Source organism: Equus asinus, chromosome 5 (genome assembly GCF_041296235.1).
Source record: "Equus asinus isolate D_3611 breed Donkey chromosome 5, EquAss-T2T_v2, whole genome shotgun sequence".
NCBI lineage: Eukaryota > Metazoa > Chordata > Mammalia > Perissodactyla > Equidae > Equus > Equus asinus.
The window spans coordinates 96,828,023-96,849,770 of NC_091794.1; the positions used below are offsets into that span (position 1 = coordinate 96,828,023).

The following is a 21,748-nucleotide window of genomic DNA, read 5'->3' on the forward strand; positions in this document are numbered from 1 at the left end:
GTGCTAGAGAGAGATGGGGGCTGAGGGGTTGCCACTTTCTATAGGTGATCAGGGAAGGCCCCTGATGAAGTGATATTTTAAGCCAAGATCTGAAAGAAGTGAGGGATCCAGCCAGGGAGATGCGTCTGGGAGAAAAGCATCCCAGGCAGGGGCAAGAGCAAGTGTAAAAGCCCTGAGGTGTGAGTGTGACTTGTCCTGTCCGAGGCCCCGCGGAGGCCAGTGTGGCTGGAGTGTGTGGCAGGGAAAGAGCAGTAGGAGACGAGAGCAGAGAAGCAGCGAGGCCCGGGGCATGTTGGGCCTTAGAGCCCAGAGCGCGTGGTGCGGGAGGCCCGGACCACACAGTGAGGCCCGGGCCGCGGGGCTTTAGAGCCCAGATCACGTAGTGAGGCCGGCCTGGAGTGCGTGGTGCGGGAGGCCTGGAGCACACAGCAAGGCCCTGGGCGCGGGGCCTTAGAGCCTGGGCTAGGCCTCTGGAGGGCATTTTATTCTAGGTGAGATGGGAGCCTCTGCAGAGTGGAGAAGAGAGGAGCGACAGATCTGACTTGTGTTTGAAAGGCTTACTCTGGTTGCTGTGGGGATAGCCTGTGGGGGGAGGTGGGCTCTGGCTGAAGCAGGAGACCAGGTCGGTGGAAGCTTTTTCAGTCAGTGGGCAGGGGAGGGGTGATGGTGGGTAGCCGGAGAGTAATGGGTTCTGGACGTATTTTGAAGGCAGGATCAAATTCTAATTTGCACCATATGCCTGCAAAAGAAAGAAAAATTGAGTCCTGTATTTAGACTATCAAAAATTAGTTAGATTTAATAGCAGTTTATTTGAAAAAAATTCAGTATGAACCTACAAACTGGTAATGCGGCCGCCAGATGAGTGCCCGCCGTCCTGGCTTCGTTCACACAGGGTTGAGCAGGTCGTCTTTAGATCCCCCCACCTCTCTACCCCGCTGTTCCTGTCTGAGCTCAGGCCCTCACCCTGCCTCCTGCCCGGACTGGTACGATAGCACCTTAGTTTATGCTGTCAGAATGTTCTTTTAAAATGCAGTTCTGATTATGTTACTTCCGTGCTTAAATCCCTTTGTCTAAAACAGGTTGCAGATCTGCTTTCCGTATCCAGAGTTCGCAGGCATGAAGGGTGTGTTTCGGTGGGTCTACACAGCGGTGTTATTTTTATTTCCTTTTTAAAAAGCTTTAAATTAGTTGACTCCTTTTGAGACATTTCATATGAAAGCAGAGCCCGCTCTCCCCTCTTAGCCGTCGTCCTCCCGGGCCCCGCCCCTCGTTTACACGACTCACCTGGTCTCTTCGCCGATGCCTGCGCAGCTTTGGCACAAAGGCTCAGTATCTTTCCTCGAATAGAGTGTCCAGATCTGACCCCAGTTCCCTGGGTGTAGTCTGGCCAGTACAAAACACAATAAGACTGTTACCTTCATTTATTTACCAAACATTTAAAAGGGTCCTACATTGTCCCATCACAGTATTCAGTGCCCAGCCCAGAAAAACAAGGATGACACAGTCCCTGCTGTCAGAGCTCAGGGCCCAGCAGAGGCCCACGGATAGAGAAGCAGGTCAGCCTCATGCGCACAGTGATAGAAGCATCTACAAAGTTGAGGGTGGTGCACTTGTGTTGGGGGAGCGGCTGTTTGCAAAGGCTTCGGAGAACAGGGGCCCCAGGGAGACGTTCATGGTCAGGATGGGGCAGAGGAGGCTTGGAAGGAGGAGGGAGAAAGGGGAATTCTAAATTCCCCCCAAAGTGTTCCTCCAATACCGGCTCAGCCTCTGCACTGGCGCTGAGATTTCAGGGGCTTCCATGTCACACCCTGTCCTCACTCCAGCCTCGTCAGTTCGCTGCTCTGCTCGGCCCCTTGTGCCTCTCACGGCAGTCCTACTGGCTGACTTAGTTTCCCAAATGCAGCGTTGTTTTGTCTGCCCCTTTCCTCTCTCCCTCTGTCTTCCTCTCTCTCCCTCTGTCTCCCTCTGTCTCCCTCTGTCTCCCTTTCTCTCCCTCTGTCTCCCTCTGTCTCCCTTTCTCTCCCTCTGTCTCCCTCTCTCTCTCTCTCCCTCTCTCCCTCCCTCCCTCCCTCTCTCCCTCCTTCTCACCTTCCCCCCTCCCCTCCTACCCTCCTTTTATACCCTCCCTCAACAATTCTCTTATACCCTTTATGTCCCAAACACCATTCAAAGTGCTGGAGACACAGCAGTAAAAACAGCTACAAACCCAAGAAACCCCATCTCTGATCTCATTAATTTTACATTCTGGTAAAAGGAGTCAGACAGTAAACAAATTCGCCAGTAATCAGGTGGTTAAATGTGCTGAGGAGAGAGGTAAGTAGGATGTCTTAGCGCAGAGCTGTCCGCAGGTGGAAGGAGTCGCCTTGGGAGGAAGTGAGTGTCCTTGCGCTCGGTGGACACGTTTGAGCCGGAGCCGGATGGCTTCTGCGTGGAGGGCAAGCCTGGATCAGATGGTCTGAATCCTTTCCAACCTGGAGAATCTCTGCATGCTAGTTGGGCTGCTGACTCTGAGGTCTGCATATCTAAAATACATGAATTTGGATTCTGGGAAAAATCATCTAAGCCCAGTAATTAGAACAGAAACTCTCAAGAAGTGGTGGTGAGCTGTGGACAGCCTAAGGTTTTAAGAAGGTAAATGGCTGGTCAGGAGGAAGCTGCTTAAAAACAGTTTTCCCATTTTCCTTTAGATCAGGAGACGGCAAGCTGGTCCTCAGGCCCCACTGCCTGTGTTTGTAGATAAAGTTTAATTGAAACAGCCGCGTCATCCGCTTACGTGGCGTGCTGCTTCGTGCCACGGCGGCAGACTTGAGTAGCCGAGGCAGAGACCTTAGGTCCCAAAGCCGAGAACACTTGCTGTCAAACTAGCTTGTCTCCTTACCTGTGTGCCATGCTAACTTGAAAGAAGCTTGCCGACCCTGCTTTCCTTGACGCTTGGGACAGGAGTGACTCCTGGCTGCTGTGCTGGGGAGGGGGCAGGGCAAGTTTGCGGATGGTCTGTGTTCGACCTTTAGACCTTCAGACTAGGACAGGAGGAAGCGCCAGCCTTCAGGGTGCTGGACAGGGCCCCTTGGCACTGGGTTCTAGAACTTTGGCAGAAAGGGGCCCGCAGGAGAGACGGTTGGTGCTGTATCTTTCTAGTAGGAATTGGAACTGAGCCAGACACGTGACAGGGGGAACTTGGCATTAAAGGATGGGACCACCCTTCCCTCTCTTCACTTCCCTGATTTCTGAGGTTTAACATAAACAGTTTCCTTCCCAGACCCACCCTCGGGCACCATGAAGCCCTTCTGAGCTTCCGGGCACATGTGTCAGACTGCAGAACACACTGAGCGAGGAGAGCGGGGGCGGAGGACGGAGCAGAGGGTGGGCACCCAGCGGAGTGGGCCGGAAGGCGTCCTTGTTGTTTATAATTGGTTCTCTCTTCCTGGTTCCTTAAAGGCAGGGGTCAGGTCTTGATCTCTTTCATCACTCGGCAAGATGCTGGAGGCATCTTAGATGTTGCACAGGTGGCAGCTGAGTGAACGAATGTCACCTGGTAAACGTGCTTCCCGGGGCAGGTCCTGGGAAGAGAGGCATTACCCCTTCCCTTCGTGGAGGGTCCTGGAGGTACCAAGCCATTTCTTTCTCTGACTGTGCTTAGGGCCAAAGGTCAGAGGTAAGTGACACCCTCATGCCATTTTCCTTCCATTTCCTTCTTTGAGACAGAAGGCTCGTCTTAGCGAGTCGCTCTTCCAGGAGGATGCTGCCTCATGAAGCCTACCTTAGATACACACAGGACTTTTCAGAGTGCTTCTGCTGACTTTATTTTTTGCTGTGAGGTAGGTCAGGTTGATATTCTTTTATTTTTTCAGAGGAAGAAGCTGAGGCATAGAGAAGATCAATGACTTGGCCAAACAGGGTAGCATTCTTGAAAGAATCTGGACTTTGGACGTAGACTTGGGCTCGCCATCTGGCCATCCTTCTCACTAGCTGTGACCTTGGGCAAGTGTGAGGGTCCCCATCCCATAAGGTTATTGTGAAGGTCGAATAGAGTTAGTAACAGCTACTGTTTGTTGTGACTTATGAGCAAGGCATTCTGCTCAGCGCTCTCCGTGCCGGGACCACCATATCATCCGCGTGTGGATGAGAAAACCTCAGGGAAGTGATTTAGGGAAAAGTAAACAGTGCATCTTGGATTCCCAGAGAAAACACGTGTATTAAGTACTGACGGTATTATCCGTGGTAGGTAGAGTAGTGCTCGATTTGTGGTTGTCCTTTATTTGTTCCCTTGATACTTTTTGGTTGTTATTGGTCTGTGTATAATAAGAACTCCTCCCTTTGTACAAACTCTTCAGAGTTCGTAGGGAGGTGATTTTGCACGACGGGAAGAGTCCTGGGTACAGAGGCAGGAGACTGAAGTCCTTGGCTTTGAGTTGCTGGAGAAATCACATTTACTTCTGATCACAGTTCCTTCATTTTTAAAGTGAGGGGACTGGGCCAGTCCCAGCTGGTTTTATTGTACCTAGAGCAGCAGAGCTTTCTTTACCATCATGTGGGGGCGCCCAGTGTGTTAAGAAGCCGGAATCAGTTGCTTTGGTTGACCAAGGAGAGAAGGAGCCCGGAGTCTGGCCTGCTCGGGCCTTCTCCCCGCCCGCTTTCCCCTCCGTGACCCCTGAGGGGATTTGCTGAGCCCGGTTTGAAAACCAATGGACTAAATATCTTTTAACTACGTTCTGGCTCTGAAATCCTGTTCTGAGGAGTGGAAGAAGATCCAGAAATATTTTCTGCTTCTTCTCCAACGCTGGGTCCAATAACTAGAGCTAGACAGCCTGTGAGTGATTTGCGGTTTTTATGTCCCATTTCCATGGTGTAGACCTGACAGCCAGAAGTGGCATTGTCTAGCAGGGAAAGCCCTGTGACACGACACTGTGCAGGCGGCTGGGGGCTCCAGATGAGGTCATCCAGGCCTCGCCCCGGGGCCTGATGTCTGTGCCAGCTGGGTCTGCGCTTGCCCGCTGTTTTCTCCTTTGTAACCCGTGAGTAGTTCACTTACGTCATTTTTACTATTTTCTGTTAATGGTTAGTGCCAAAGGGTGCCCAGCCATTTAAGAATTAGGGGGCTCATTCAGCCATTCATTCATCAAATTTTAAGCGTTAATTATGTGCTAGGCTTCCTGCTGGGTACCGAGAACACAGCAGTGAATAAGAAACAGGGTGGAGAGACAAACGAATAAATAAGGCTTGAATGCAGTCTGATAAGTGCTGTGACGGGATCAATACAGCCTCTGTCAGAGCAAGAGAGAGAGGCCCACCTGGCCTGGGGTTTCAGGAAGGAGGCGCTCCAGGAGCTTCCGGGGGTGGGGGGCCTACTGTCTAAGGTGAGAAGCAGTTACCAGTGAAGCGAGTAACAGCCTGGAGGAGAGGAGAAGGCGCAAGGTGGTGGGGCCGCAAGAGAGCACAGCCCGGGTGGCGTCTGCAGCTGAGGCCGAGGAGCTCGCAGGCAGGTCCTGAAGGGCTTCCCCTGCCACGCTGGGGAGTTTGGTCTGTAGCCCAAGAGCAGCGAGCATCTTCAAAGGGTTTTGAGTAGCGAAGGGTGATAACTCTTTATATTTCCTCCAAGTGTCCGCTGTAGATTATCCAGGTTTAGCTTTTTCGCTCCTTGTGGCATGTGGGTTGATTCATCTCATGAGTCTTGAACAGAACATATAAAATTGGCACTAAAAGACGAATGAATAAAAAAGCAATATAATTCCTGGACTCCGCTAATTCAGAATTATAGTTTACAGACGAGCCTGTACTCAAGTTTAATATTTCCCTCTTCTGAAAGGGAAAACTGCATATAAACTCGTCTACATGGGATTTGTTGGGGGGAATGTTTCAGTCGGGATGAGCAGGGGTTTTTAAGACAGCTTTATTGAGATAGGATTGATGTATTGTAAAGTTCATCTCTTTCAAGTGTGCAGTTGAACGGCCTTCCGGCATGTTTACGAGGCTGAGCTCTTGTAAAGCCTGTGTGGAAGCATCGTCTGTTTGTCTTCCAACAACTGCTCTGCCAATACCGAGCCTTTGTAGCTACTCATGTAAAGTGTTCCGTGGCCCCTGCTGAATTCACTCCCTCATCCCCTCCACCCTGTGTGTGAACTGGTAAGGGTGTTTACTGTACCACTAGGCAAAAGGTGGAAAACACGTGTTTTTGTGTGTGGCCCTCAAAGTAGGAAAAGTGGATGGGAATAAGGGAAAAGGTTTCTTTCTTATAAAAATATATAAATGTAGGCGCTGCCCGCATGGCGCAGCGGTTAAGTTCGCACCTTCTGATTCAGTGGCCCGGGGTTCAGCGGTTCGGATCCTGGCCATGCTGTGGCAGGTGTTCCACATATAAAGTAGAGGAAGATGGGCACGGATGTTAGCTCAGGGCCAGTCTTCCTCAGCAAAAAGAGGAGGATTGGCAGCCAATGTTAGCTCAGGGCTAATCTTCCTCAAAAGAAAAAAATATATATATATATTTTTTTGAGAATGAGGAAGCATGTAGGCTGGGAAAAGAAGGGGAGACCAAAAGAAGGAAAGACGAGAGGACGGAGAAAGATGTACTCAGGGAGGCAGAGTGGTGGAGAGGGCAGGGTCTGGAGGGAGGCTGACTTCCCAGCACCTCCGAGGCCTTGGTGGTGGTTATGGGCTGAGCAGGGGCTCCACCTGGTGGCTCCCGGCTCACAGTGCAATCAGTGGAAGGGATCGGTTTGCAGAGAAGCAGGCATTTGGCATCTCCTTGAATCCCACTTAATGTTTCTCTTTTGCCCTGGGTTTTCTTGAAGGATCGTTGTTGTGTCACTTTTTCTCTCTTATGGCTCAGACCGTGTTCCCTCTCTCCTTTCCCCTCTTTTTAAATTGAATCTTATCGGACTGCGTCATCTAGTACCCTTATTGCTGCTGTCATCTGCTGGCGCTCGGGTCACCACCCCTCACTTCTCAGGGCCTTGAGCTTGGTTAACGCGCTGTCCCCATCACTGGCCGGGGCCGTCTGTGCTGCTGTCAGGTGCGGCGTGCGGACCCTTGCAGCACCTTCTCCTCTCAGCCATTTCCCTCTCCAGTGATTTCCTTTCCCCTCCTCCCCACCCCCAGCATTCCCAACATCATACTTTAGCTTTTTTATTTTCATTTTTTTTGTTAACACTATTTTTTTAGGGCAGTTTCAGTCCACAGCAAAATTGAGGGGAAGCTACCAAGATTTCCCATGTACTCCCTGCTCCCACACACGCACAGCCTCCCCCATTATCACATCCCCCACCTGAGGGGTACATTTGTTACAACTGATGAGCCTACGTTCACATCATGGTCACCAAAGTCCCCAGTTTACATTCCGGTTCGCTCTTGGCGTTGTACACTCTGAGGGTTTGAACACGTGTGTAATGTGTATCCACCGTTAGAGTATCACAGAGTAGTTTCACTGCCCTAAAAATCCCAGTGCTGTGCCCACCTGCTCACATCTTAGTGTTTGACGTCACCACTTCCTGCAGCCCCTCGGTAACTTCAGTTCCCCGAAGTCCCTCTCTGATTACGGTCTCCCGTCGTTCAGGCTCACTCCCGCTAGTACCCTGGCTCCAACATCCTTCAGCCCTCATTGGGACCTTCCGTTGATTGGTCCTATTGCAGTGTCAGTGTTTTCCACGTGTTCTTAATGTTCTCGTCCCTCTTTACCGACTGAGCTGAAGTTCCCTTGCACACGCCTGCAATTCCCTCATCCTTCTCTTGCTTTGTTAGACTCACAGAGCCCCAACCCTGGTTCAGTCCGGCCATCTCCTCGGGGCCTTCTTCTGGTCGGCTGAACAAGACTGGGTGTAAAAACACAACCTGCTGCTTGGTTTCACTGTAACTCATAACGTGCATTTCCAGGGGGCCAGAAAGTTGCCTGGCAGTCATTCTGTATTTTCCACTCACCTAGATGACCTGTAGTACTCTCGCCCTGGCGTCACTTTAAGATGACCTTGCTCTCTACTTCAGTGAAGAAGCCACAACACTCAGAAGAGAGCTTCACCAGACTCCTGTCACCGTGCCTGCCTTCACCTGCCCACTGACACCCGTGCCCACGTGCTCCGCCCTCCCGCCCGGCACCACGGGTGACCGCTGCTCTCTCAGCACTGCTGCTAGAGCCCACTTTCCCGCTTCTGCCCGAGAACATTGCTCCTCTTTCAGAACTTGTCCCATTTTCCCTTTTTCCTGGATCCTATTCTATCAATACGCCAACATGCTTTTTTCTCCATCTTAAGAAGAAAAACCTTTGATACCACTTCTGTCAACGGCCTTCCCACTTTTTGCTCTGGTTTTTAGCAGAATTAAAAAATCATCTGGGGGCTGGCCCCGTGGCCGAGTGGTTAAGTTCGCGCAATCTGCAGCAGGCGGCCCAGTGTTTCGTTAGTTCGAATCCTGGGCGCGGACATGGCACTGCTCATCAGACCACGCTGAGGCAGCGTCCCACATGCCACAACTAGAAGAATCCACAACGAAGAATACACAACTATGTACCGGGGGGCTTTGGGGAGAAAAAGGAAAAAATAAAATCTTTAAAAAAAAAAAAAAAAAATCATCTGGTATTTGTTATCTCCAATTCATTTCCTTATTTTCTCTCTTAAAGTCATTCTAATAAAGCTTTCATTCACTTCCATCATTTTACCAAACCTGCTCTTCAGAGTGACGTCCACGTTGTTAAATTTAATGGTCACTTCTTAGTCATCTTACGTGAACCATCAGCTTCACTTGACAGAATTGAGCTCTTCTTTTTTTTTTTTTTGAGGAAGATCAGCCCTGAGCTAACATTTGCTGCCAGTCCTCCTCTTTTTGCTGAGGAAGACTGGCCCTGAGCTAACATCCGGGCCCATCTTCCTCTACTTTATATGTGAGACACCTGCCAGAGCATGGCTTGCCAAGTGATGCCACGTCCACATCGGGGATCCAAACTGGTGAACCCCGGGCCGCCGAAGTGGAACGTGCGCACTTAACCGCTGCGCCACCGGGCTGGGCCCTGAGCTCTTCTTGAAAGACGTTCTTTGCTAGGTTTCCACAGTACTCTGCGCTCCGCCACGTTTTCTTCCGCCCCGCTGCCTTTGCGCTTGTCTCCTCTGCTGGTCATTCTAGGTCTCTGCCAGTAAACGAGCGTGGTCACCTTGGGGCTCAGACCTTTGCCTTCTCGTTTCCCTGTATTCGCTCAGTTCCTTGACAGTCTCGTCCAGATCATGGCTTTATAAGCCATCTATTTGTTGTTGACTCCCAGATTTATTCTTCAGCCCATTCTCTCTCCTGAATTCCAGATATATATGTTCAACAGCCTCTTTAACTCTCCATCTGGACGACTAATACACGTCTCATAAATAACATGTCCCACACTGAACCCCTGACCGTCCTTCTCAGCTGCTCTGTCCACAGACTGCATCACGGGCTGTCGTCCCCGTCTGGACTGATCACCGCTCCGTCCTGCCACAGGTTCAGACCGCAACCCCTGGAGTCATCCTTGCCTCCTCTCTGTCTCCCGCCTCACCTACTCCAGGAGCAAATCCTGTGACTCTACTTTCAAGTGGCCAACACCTGGCCACTTCTTCCCACTCGTGTGGCCACCATCCGGGGCCAGGCCACACTGTCTGTTGCCTGGATTACTGCAGTGCGCTCCTATTTGGCCTTCCTGCTCTCGCCCGCACCCTTTGTAGTCTGTTTTGGCACAGCAGTCATGTCGGTCTTTCTCTCTGTTTAGGTCATCTGTCTCTATTTTCTGTTACTGAGATGCAACACACAGTAGAGTGCACAAACCTTCTATCGCTTGGAGACTTCACATGTAGCTGCCAGGACTCTGCCGTCCACAGAGCACGCCCAGCAGCCTCCTTCCAGTCCCTCTCTCCCCAGAGGCAACCACTGTCACCGTGGACTAGTTTTTCTTGTTTTTCAACTATAGATAAATGGAACCATATAGTTCAAATTGATCCCTTTAAAATTCATGTCGGAATATTTCATTCCTCTGCTCAGAACCTTTTGATGGTTCTGTTTCTCAGAGGAGAAACCAGTCCTCCCAGTGACCACCGAGCTTTCCTTGATGATCTCTCCACTTCGTCCACTCCATCTCTTGCTTCTGTCCTTTTCGCTCCTCAGGTCTGGCCGCACCGTCCATGTTCCTTGACTACATTAAGCGCGCTCCTTTTTCTATGCCTTTCTCCTCCATCTTCTCTCTGCCTGGATCATTCTCTAAACATTCTTTGTGGCTTCCTTCAAGTCTCTCCGCAGGTGCCACCTTCTTATTGAGCCCCACCCCAGCTCCCCTATTTAAAATTGCAGTCCTCTCAACAACCCCAATCACTTCTTCCCCCCTTTAAGATAGATTGTTTTTGTTTATTTATTTACTTATGTAGTATATACGTTGTGTGTGAGGAAGATCGGCCCAGAGCTAACATCCGTTGCCAGTCCTCCTCTTTTTGCTTGAGGAAGATTGTCCCTGAGCTGACATCTGTGCCAGCCTTCCTCCATTTTATATGTGGGATGCCTCCACAGCATGGCCTGACAAGTGGTGTGCAGGTCTGCGCCCGGGATCCAAACTCACAAACCCTGGGCTGCCAAAGCAGAGCGTGCGAACTCAACTACTATGCCACTGGGCTGGCCCCTGTTTTATTTATTATTTTTAATAGACAGTTTTTTTTAGAGACTTTTAGGTTCATAGCAAAATTGAGCAGAAGATGCATAGATTTCCCATGTATCTCCTGCCCCCACACATGCACAGCTTCCCCCATTATTGACATCCCCCACCAAAGTGGTAGATTTGTTACAATTGATGAAGCTGTGTTGACGCATCATTATCACCCAGAGTCCGTAGTTTGCATTATGGTTCACTCTTGGTGTTTTGGACAAATTTATAAGGACATATATCCACCATTATAGTATCATACAGAGTAGTTTCACTGCCCTAAAAATCCTTTGTGCTCCCCCTGTTCACCCCTCCCTCCTCCCTCACCCCTGATCTTTTTATTGTCTCCATAGTTTTGCCTTTTCCAGAAGGTCATATAGTTGGGATCATACAGTATGTAGCCTTTTCAGATTGGCTTCTTTTACTTAATAACATGCATTTAAGGCCCCTCTGTGTCTTTTCACAGCTTGATAGCTCATTTCTTTTTAGCACTGAATAATACTCTGTTGTCTGGATGTCCCACACTCTGTTTATCCACTCACCTACTGAAGGACATTTTGCTTGGTTCCAAGTTTTGACAGGTATGAACAGAGCTAGAACCATCTGTGTGCAGGTTTTACTCCTTTGGGTAAATACCAACGAGTGCTATTGCTGGATCGTTTGCTAAGAGAATGTTTAGTTTTGTAAGAAACTACCAAACTGTCTTCCACAGTGTCTGTACCATTTTGTGTTCCCACCAGGAAAGTGTGAGCGTTCCTGTTGCTCCACATCCTCACCAGCATCTGGTGTCGTCAGTGTTTCAGATTTTAGCCATTCTAATAGGAATGCAGTGGTTATCTTGTTGTTTTAATTTGCATTTCTCTGATGACATATGATATGGAGCATCTTTTCATATGCTTGATTGCCATCTGTATATCTTCTTTGGTGAAGTGTCTGTGATGGGTTTTGGACCATTTTTTAATCAGGTTGTTTGGTTTCTTATTGTTGAGTTTTAAGAGTTCTTTGTATTTTATGGATAACAGTCCTTTATCAGATGTGTCTTTTGCAGAGCAAAAGTTTTAAATTTTAATGAAGTCCAGCTTATCAATTATTTCTTTTATGGATTGTGCCTTTGATTGTATCTAAAAAGTCATTGCCACACCCAAGGTCATCTAGGTTCTCCCCTATGTCATCTTGTATGCGTTTTATAGTCTTATGTTTTACATGTAAGTCTGTGATCCATTTGGAGTTAATCTTTATGAATGGTGTAAGGTCTGTGTCCAGATTGTTGTGCATTTGGATGTCCATTTGTTCCAGCACTATGTGTTGAAAAGACTGTCTTTGCTCCATTGTATTGCTGTCTTTACCTCTTTGTCAAAGATCAGTTGACTATATTTGTGTAGGTCTGTTTCTGGGCTCTGTGTTCTATTCCATTGATTTGTCTATCTTCTCGCAATGACACACTGTCTTGAGTACTGAAGCTTTATAGAAAGTCTTAAAGTTGGGTAGCGTCAGTCCTCCAACTTTGTTCCTTTCTTTCAATATTGTGTTATCAGTTCTGGGTCTTGTGCCTCTCCGTATAAACTTTAGAACCAGTTTGTCTGTGTCCACAAAATAACTTGTCGTGATTTTGATTAGGATGACATTGAATCTATAGTTCAAATTGGAAAAAACTGACATTTGGACAGTATTGAGTCTTCCTATCCATGAACATAGGCTACCTCTTCATTTATTTAATTTTTCTTTGATTCATCAGAGTTTTATAGTTTTAAATTTCTGTCTGATGATTCTAGCCTCTCTGCCATATCTGAGTCTGGTTCTGATGCTTGCTCTGTTTCTTCAAATTGTGTTTTTTGCCTTTGAATATGCTCTGTAATTTTGTGTGGAAATGGGACGTGATGTCCTGGGTGAAAGAACGGAGGTGAGGAGGCCTCTAGTGATGTGGTGGTCAGGTGTGTGGGGACGGGAAGTGTTGGGTTGTCCTACGATTAGGTCTCAGTTTTTTAGTGAGCCTGTGCCCCTGGGCTGTGAACGTCACAAGTGCTTCTAGTTGGTGTCCCTGCCTCCTGCCCCCTGCCTCTTAGGGGGGATGGGACGGCTGGAGTGGGCTGGAGTTGGGTATTCCCTTCCTCCAGGTCAGTCAGGCTTGGGTAAGAGTCCAGTAGGTTAGGCTCTGGTTTCCAGATGGTTCTTTTACCCTCCCCCTGCTGGAAGCACACGGGGGTTTCCTCAGCTTCGCATGAGAACCTGGGGCAGCTTTTGGAGTGTGGCTCACACAGTGGCGCATCCCTCCCAGACTGAGAGCCCCCGTCGTTTTTCACTCTCGGGGTTTTCACACTGAGCCTCCAGCGATTTGTCAATTGAGGTTTTGGTTTCCCTACCCTGGTACTGGTTCCCCTGGAGGTTTCTGCTCTGGTAAATTGTGATTCTCTGTATTCCACTTATCTGTCTGTCTAATTTGAGGGGAAGTGGTTTCTCTGTGACCTCAGTTCTGTGATGGATCTAAGCAGAGTTGATTGTTAGCTTGTTCAGCTTTTTACTTGTTAGGACAAAGTCATGACTTCTAAGCTCCTTACACGCTGGATCAGAAACTGGAGCCTGCCCTGCCTTCTCTATGCTTTTTACTTCTTTCCTGCTTTAAAAACTTTAAAATGATGTTTTATTGTGGTAAAAAATGCGTAACAAAGCGTCTCATGTTAAGTGTACAGTTCAGTTTCGTGTGGAGTCTATATTCACATTGTTGTGCAGCCTATCTCTGAAACGGTTTTTATTGCAGAACTGAAACTTTCTCTCATTAAACAAAAACTCCCCATTTCCCCTTCCTCCCAACCCCTGGCAGCCACCGTTCTGCTGTTTCTCTGAATTCTGTAGATTCTGTGCATCTACTTTAGCTACCTCATAAAGTGGAATCATACAATATTTGTCGTTTGTGACTGGATTACTTCACTTAGCAGTGTCCTCAAGGCTCATCCACGTGGTAGCATGTGTTAGAATTTCCTTCCTTTCTTTTTTTTTTTCAATTTTTTTTTATTGAGTTATTGATAGGTTACAATCTTGTGCAATTTCAGTTGTACATTAATGTTTGTCAGTCATGTTGTAGGTGCACCACTTCACCCTTTGTGCCCACCCCCACCCCACCTTTCCCCTGGTGTCCACTAAACTGTTCTTAGTCCATAATTTTAAATTCCTCATATGAGTGGAGTCATACACAGATTATCCTTCTCTCGCTGGCTTATTTCACTTAACATAATTCTCTCAAGGTCCATCCATGTTATTGCAAATGGAATGATTTTGTTCTGTTTCGCAGCTGAGTAGTATTCCATTGTATATATGTACCACATCTTCTTTATCCATTCGTCTGTTGATGGGCGCTTAGGTTGCTTCCACGTCTTGGCTATTGTAAACAGTGCTGCAATAAACATTGGGGTGCACAGGACTTTTGGGATTGCTGACTTCAGGCTCTTTGGATAAATACCCAGTAGTGGGATGGCTGGATCGTATGGTAGTTTTATTTTTAGCTTTTTGAGGAATCTCCATACTGTTTTCCATAGTGGCTGCACCAGTTTGCATTCCCACCAGCAGTGTATGAGGGTTCCTTTTTCTCCGCAACCTCTCCAACATTTGTTGCTATTAGTTTTAGATATTTTTGTCATTCTAACGGGTGTAAGGTGATATCTTAGTGTAGTTTTGATTTGCATTTCCCTGATGATCAGTGATGATGAGCATCTTTTCATGTGCCTATTGGCCATCAGTATATCTTCTTTGGAGAAATGTCTGTTCATGTCTCCAGCCCCTTTTTTGATTGGGTTGTTTGATGTTTTGTGGTTGAGTTGCGAGAGTTCTTTATATATTATGGATATTAAGCCTTTGTCAGATATATGACTTGCAAATATTTTTTTCCCAGTTAGTGGGTTGTTTTTTTGTTTCAATCCTGTTTTCATTTGCCTTGAAGAAGCTCTTTAATCTGATGAAGTCCCATTTGTTTATTCTTTCTATTGTTTCCCTTCTCTGAGAAGGCATGGTGTCTGAAAAGATCCTTTTAATGCATAAATCAGTAGCATTTCTATACTCCAGTAATGAACCAACAGAAAAAGAACTCAAGAATACAATACCATTCACAATCGCAACAAAAAGAATAAAATACCTTGGGGTAAATTTAACTAAGGAAGTGAAGGACCTATATAATGAAAATTACAAGGCCTTTTTGAGAGAATTGGATGACGACATAAGGAGATGGAAAGACATTCCATGTACATGGATTGGAAGAATAAACATAGTTAAAATGTCCATTCTACCTAAAGCAGTCTACAGATTCAACGCCATCCCAATCAGAATCCCAATGACATTCTTTACAGAATTAGAACAAAGAATCCTAAAATTCATATGGGGCAACAAAAGACCCCGAATTGCTAAAGCAATCCTGAGAAAAAAGAACAAAACGGGAGGCATCACAATCCCTGACTTCAAAACATACTACAAAGCTACAGTAATCAAAACAGCATGGTACTGGTACAAAAACAGGTGCACAGATCAATGGAACAAAATTGAAAGCCCAGAAATAAAACCACACATCTATGGACAGCTTATCTTTGACAAAGGAGCTGAGGGCATACAATGGAGAAAAGAAAGTCTTTTCAACAAATGGTGCTGGGAAAACTGGAAAGCCACATGTAAAAGAATGAAAATTGACCATTCTTTTTCACCATTCACCAAAATAAACTCAAAATGGATTAAAGACCTAAAGGTGAGACCTGAAACCATAAGGCTTCTGGAAGAAAACGTAGGCAGTACACTCTTTGACATCAGTATGCAAATTGATTTTATACCCTGCAACTTTGCTGTAGTTGTTGATTACTTCTAAGAGTTTTCCAATGGATTCTTTGGGGTTTTCTATATATAAGATCATGTCGTCTGCAAACAGCGAGAGTTTCACTTCTTCCCTCCCTATTTGGATTCCTTTTATTCCTTTTTCTTGCCTGATTGCTCTGGCCAGGACCTCCAGTACTATGTTAAATAAGAGTGGTGATAGAGGGCATCCTTGTCTCGTTCCTGTTTTCAGGGGGATGGGGTTCAGTTTTTGCCCATTGAGTATGATGTTGGCTATGGGTTTGTCGTATATGGCCTTTATTATGTTGAGGTAGTTTCCTTCTATGCCCATTTTGTTCAGAGTTTTTATCATAAATGGCTGTTGGATCTTGTCAAATGCCTTCTCTGCATCTATTGAGATGATCATGTGGTTTTTATTCCTCAGTTTGTTGATGTGGTGTATCACGCTGATTGATTTGCGGATGTTGAACCATCCCTGTGTCCCTGGTATGAATCCCACCTGATCCTGATGTATGATTCTTTTGATGAATTGCTGAATTCTGGCTGCCAAAATTTTGTTTAGAATTTTTGCATCTATGTTCATCAGTGATATTGGCCTGTAGTCCTCTTTTTCGTGGTGTCCTTGTCAGGTTTTGGTATCAGCGTGATGTTGGCCTCATAGAATGTGTTAGGAAGTGTTCCATTTTCCCTAATTTTTTGGAATAGCTTGAAAAGGATAGGTATTAAATCCTCTCTGAAAGTTTGGTAGAATTCCCCAGGAAAGCCATCTGGTTCTGGGGTTTTATTCTTTGGGATGTTTTTGATTGCTGTTTCAATCTCTTTCCTTGTGATTGGTCTGTTCAAATCGTCTGCCTCTTCTTGAGTGAGCTTTGGGAGATTGTAGGAGTCCAAGAATTTATCCATTTCCTCTAGGTTATCCATTCTGCTGGCATATAGTTTTTTGTAGTATTCTCTTATAATCTGTTGTATTTCTGCAGAGTCTGTTGTTATTTCTCCTCGCTCATTTCTGATTTTGTTTATTTGAGCTTTCTCCCTTTTTTTCTTTGTAAGTCTGGCTAGTGGTTTGTCAATTTTATTTATCTTCTCAAAAAACCAGCTCTTTGTCTCATTGATCCTTTCTACTGCCTTTTTCGTTTCAATAGTATTTATTTCTGCTCTGATTTTTATTATTTCTCTCCTGCTGACTTTGGGCTTCATTTGTTCTTTTTTCTCTAGTTCAGTTAGTGCTTTAAGGTTGCTTATTTGGGATTTTTCCTGTTTGTTAAGATGTGCCTGTATTGGGATGAATTTTCCTCTTAATACAGCTTTTGCTGTATCCCATATGAGTTGGTATGGCATGCTATCATTTTCATTTGTTTCCAGGTATTTTTTTATTTCTTCTTTAATTTCTTCAATGATCCATTGCTTGTTCAGTAGTGTGTTGTTTAGTCTCCACATCTTTGTGCCTTTCTCAGCTTTTTTCTTGTAATTAATTTCTAGCCTTATAGCACTATGATCTGAGAAGATGCTTGTTATTATTTCAATTTTTTTAAATTTGTAGAGGCTTGCCTTGTTTCCCAACATATGGTCTATCCTAGAGAATGTTCCATGTGCACTTGAGAAGAATGTGTATTCAGCTCTTTCAGGGTGAAGTGATCTATATATGTCTATTAAGTCCAATTGTTTTAGTTTTTCATTCAGCTCCACTATTTCCTTGTTGATTTTCTGTCTGGATGATCTGTCCATTGATGTGAGTGGGGTGTTGAGGTCCCCTACTACTATTGTGTTGTTTTTAACATCTTCCTTTAGGTCTGTTAATAGTTGCTTTATGAATCTCGGTGCTCCTGTGTTGGGTGCATAGATATTTATAAGCGTTATTTCTTCTTGATGAAGTGTCCCTTTGATCATTATATATTGTCCCTCTGTGTCTCTCTTTACCTGTCTTATTTTGAAATCCACTTGGTCTGATATGAAAATTGCAACACCTGCCTTTTTTTCCTTGCTATTAGCTTGAAGTATTGTCCTCCACCCTTCACCCTGAGTCTGTGTTTGTCCTTGGGGCTGAGGTGTGTTTCCTGGAGGCAACAAATTGTTGGATCGTGTTCTTTAATCCATTTTGCCACTCTGTGTCTTTTTATTGGAGAGTTCAATCCGTTCACATCGAGAGTGATTATTGATGCATGTGGACTTAATGCTGTCAATGTGTCGCTCATTATCTTGTTTTCCTGTGTGCTTTAGACTACCCATTTAATACTGCAATTTCTTATGCTGGGTTTCTTAGATTTTTCCTTATCTATGATTTGTGACTCTGTTCTGTACTTTATTTTAGTGTCTACCTTGAAGTTTGTATTTAGTATCTCGTGTACAATATAGTCTATTCTCTGGTGGTCTCTTACCTACTTGACCAATACTGATTTAGACCCTTTGCTCTTCCCCTCCTAAATAATTATTTTAATTTTTTATTCCAACTCATCTTATTAATTTGTAGTTAGAGTGCTAAGCTCATCCTTGTTTTGGTAGTTTCCTTCCCTTTACCCTAATGCTATAATTGCATATTTGCTATCCTGTTCTGGTTCTATCCATCGGTCTCCCTAGTCTGTGGCTTGTGTCCCCTTTCTCCCTTTTTTCTTTTTTTCAAGTATGAGAGCCTTCTTGAGGATTTCTTGTAATGGAGGGCTTTTAGTTACAAATTCCCTTAACTTTTGTTTGTCTGGAAAAGATTTAATTTCTCCCTCATATCTGAAGGAAATTCTTGCTGGATAGAGTATTCTTGGCTAAAGGTTTTTATCCTTTAAAGCTTTGAATATATCACTCCATTCTCTCCTAGCTTGTAGGGTTTCTGTAGAGAAATCGCTGACAGTCTGATAGGGGCTCCTTTATAGGTTATTCTCTTTTTTTTCCTTACTTCCCTGAGTATTCTCTCCTTATCATTCCTATTTGCCAACTTTACTACTATGTGCCTTGCGGTGGGTCTTTTTACACTGACAAATCTAGGAGATCTAAAACCCTCCTCTACACACATTTCTCCGTTGATCCCTAGATTTGGGAAGTTCTCTTCAATAATTTCGTTAAGCACACTTTCTGCTCCATTTTCCTTTTCTATATTCTCGGGAATTCCTATGATCCTGATGTTCTTACTCCTCATTGAATCCATTATCTCTCGGAGATTTTCCTCATTTTTTTAAATTCTTAGTTCTCTTTCTTCCTCTGTCTGGCGCCATTCAGCCTGTCTGTCCTCGATTATGTTAATTTTCTCCTCTATGTTGTCTACATGGGCATTCAGGGAATCCGTATTCTGTTTTATCTGGTCCATTGTGTTTTTCATCTCAAGTAATTCTGTTTGATTCTTCTTTATGATTTCAATCTCTTTTGTGAAGTAACTCCAGAACTCGGCTTGTTTCTCTATCTTTCTCTCTACCTCATTGAGTTTTTTGATTATAGCAGCTCTGAATTCATTATCACTGAGTTTACCTAATTCCAAGTTCTCAGGACTTAATTCTGTGTTTTTATTGTTTTCCTTCTGGTCTGGGGCTTTTATAAATTGCTGCATGGTAGAGGAGCGGTTTTTTCTCATGGTGGTAGAATTCAGTTGCAGTTACAGCCTGTCGCCACTAGATGGGGGTCGAGAGCGGCGTGTTAGCTCTCCGCCTTGGGGCAAGATGGCTGCGCCCACTGGCTTTGCTGGGAGGGAGGGGCTGTTACTCACATGTGCAGTCTGGGTTCAGATCAGTTCTGTTCTCTGGTCTCCCAAGGCCCTTGATTTATGGGGTCCCCGCGGACGGAAGCTTTCCCCCCCGGTCAGCGGGTCTCCACTGAATCAGCGGCAGGAGTCCTGGATGATCCCCGGTTGCGCGGCCCCTCCCCCACTCCTTCCCGACCCGCGCCGCAGCATCGCAGACTCTAGGGGAGGGAGCGATGTTCTCTCCTACCGTTCCAGCGCCTCCAAAGGTGTAAAGCAAGGTTATGATCTCCGCCTTCTTGGTATTGTAGGTCTCTAATGAGCTGGCATTATGTTTATTCTCCGAAATTCAGTTCTTCCAATCTTTTGTTGTATTTTGGAGGGGAGAGAATCCCGGGTCAGCTCACCCCGCCATTTTGCTCCGCGCCTCCTCAACAGAATTTCCTTCCTTTTTAAGACTGAATAATATGTTAATAATGTATATCCCACATTTTGTGTATCCATCCATCCCTTGCTGGGTTGCTTCCACCTTTTGCCTGTTGTGAGTAATGCTGCTATGCACAGGTGTGCGAATATCTTTTTGAGACTCTGCTGTCAGTTTTTTTAGATCTGTGCCCACAAGTGGAACTGCTGGATCACATGGTAATTCTACTTTTAATTTTTCGAGGAAGCACCATACTGTTTTCCCTAGTAACTGTACCATTTATTTTCCCACCAACAGTGTACAAGGGTTTCCAGTTTCTCCACATCTTCACTGACACTTATTTTTTGTTTATTTGATAGTAACCATCTTCCTTTTAGTATGTGGGCCACCAGCACAGCATGGCTGCTACCAGAGCACTGTAGGTCCAAGCCCGGGAACCAACTCTGGGCCGGCAAAGCAGGCCGTGCTGAACTTAACCACTGGGGCTGGACCCCCCCATTGTGATTTTGTTTTTGGTGAGGAACATTGCTGCTGAGCCAGTTTTCCTCTATTTTATGTGGGACGCCTCCACAGCAGCATGGCTTGACAAGCGGTGCTAGGTCCACACCCAGGATCCAAACCTGTAAACCCCAGGCTGCTGAAGTGGAGCGTGCAAACCTAACCACTACACCACTGGGCCGGCCCTCCTCATTGTGATTTTGACTTGCACTCCCTAATGCTTAGTGATTATTGAGCATCTTTTACTATACTTGTGGCATTTGGATATCATCTTTAGAGAAATGTCTATTCAAGTCCTTTGCCCATTTTTTAATCAGGTTATTTTTTGTTAAGTTGTAGGAATACTTTATGTATTGTTTATTAATGTCTTATCAGATATATGATTGATAGCTACTCTTCAGGTCTAAACTTAGTTATAATAACCTGTCCTCTTCCCAAGGAATACTGTGTTTTAAGAACGTTGAGTTCTGATTTCTCTCTTTATGACTTGCATGTTATTATTGTCCAGTGTTTTCGCTCCACTTTGATTTTATCCTGCCCCCAACCCTCCCATTAATTTTTGTTATTGTTTAACTGAATCAGTGCTTGTTTGGGTTAATTTCTTTGCCTACCATTCCTTTTTGCATCTCATGCTTTCCTTAAGTAATCAGTTTTCTGTATTCTGAAGTACGTCCATAAACAGTTCTTTCAGTGAGGGTCTGTGAATAATAAACACTTGGGTTTTTATTTTCCTTTTATTCTGAAAGTGTTTCTAATTAATTGTACCTTCTTTCATAGTTTCACTGGGTATTTACTTTTGGGTTACACTTACTTTCTCCTAGAACTTTGAAGATACTACCATGTCTTTTTTCTTCTTCTTGACATCTACTTACCAGTTTCTGCTGAGGGCTGGCCCCAGGGGCCTAGTGGTTAAGTTCGGTGTGCTCCGCTGCGGTAGCCTGGGTTTGGTTCCTGGGCACGGACTTAGACGACTCTTCTGTTGGTGGCCATGCTCTGGCGGCAGCCCACAGACAAAGGAGAGGAAGACTGGCAACAGGTGTTAGCTCAGGGTGAACCATCCTCAGCCAAAAAAGAAAAAATTTCTCCTGAGAAGCCAGTTGAGTTGTTATTTCTTCATAGAATATTTGTCTTTTTACCCCCCTTCTTGTTGTTTTTATAGGATCTTCTCTTTGTGGTATTCTGCTGTATCCTCATGATGTATGTAGGTTCAGATTTAATCTTTATCCTGCCTGTTTGACAGTTTGCTTTCTGAATATGAGGCTCCGTGTCTTCCATCCACTCTGGGAGCTCTTCAAGTATTGCCTCTCCCCTCTCTCTGTGCCTTCCTTTTGGACTGCCTGTTAAACTTGCTCATTTTGGGACCTCTTTGTTTTATTCCCCATGTCTGTTGACGTCTCTTTCACTTTTTCAGTCTTTTTAACTCTGTGCTGCCTTTTGTAATTTCCTCATCTCTCTTCCTAACTACTATGCTCTCTTCATTTGCATCTAATTTGCTATTTTTCTTTCCATTTCCAGCAATTCTATTTGGTTGATCTTTCAATCTTCCTGTCTTTGCGGATAGCCTCCTGTTTTTGATTCCCTCTTTTATGACTTGCAACACTGGAAAGCACTTCATTACGGTCTCCAGGCCGTCGCACTGACTTCGATCTCACTGGTGCAGACCTCCTTTGTCAGCCATAGTGCAGGTTGGCCCTTATGTGTTGTGTAGTTGGGACTGTAGACTCGGCGT

General features: G+C 45.5%; 1 protein-coding gene across 11 annotated transcripts in view; it reads left to right on the top strand.

The window, feature by feature from the left end:
• Positions 1-21,748, top strand: part of LUZP1 (leucine zipper protein 1) — a 126,497-nt gene that overhangs the window by 53,092 nt on the left and 51,657 nt on the right. The window lies entirely within an intron of this gene.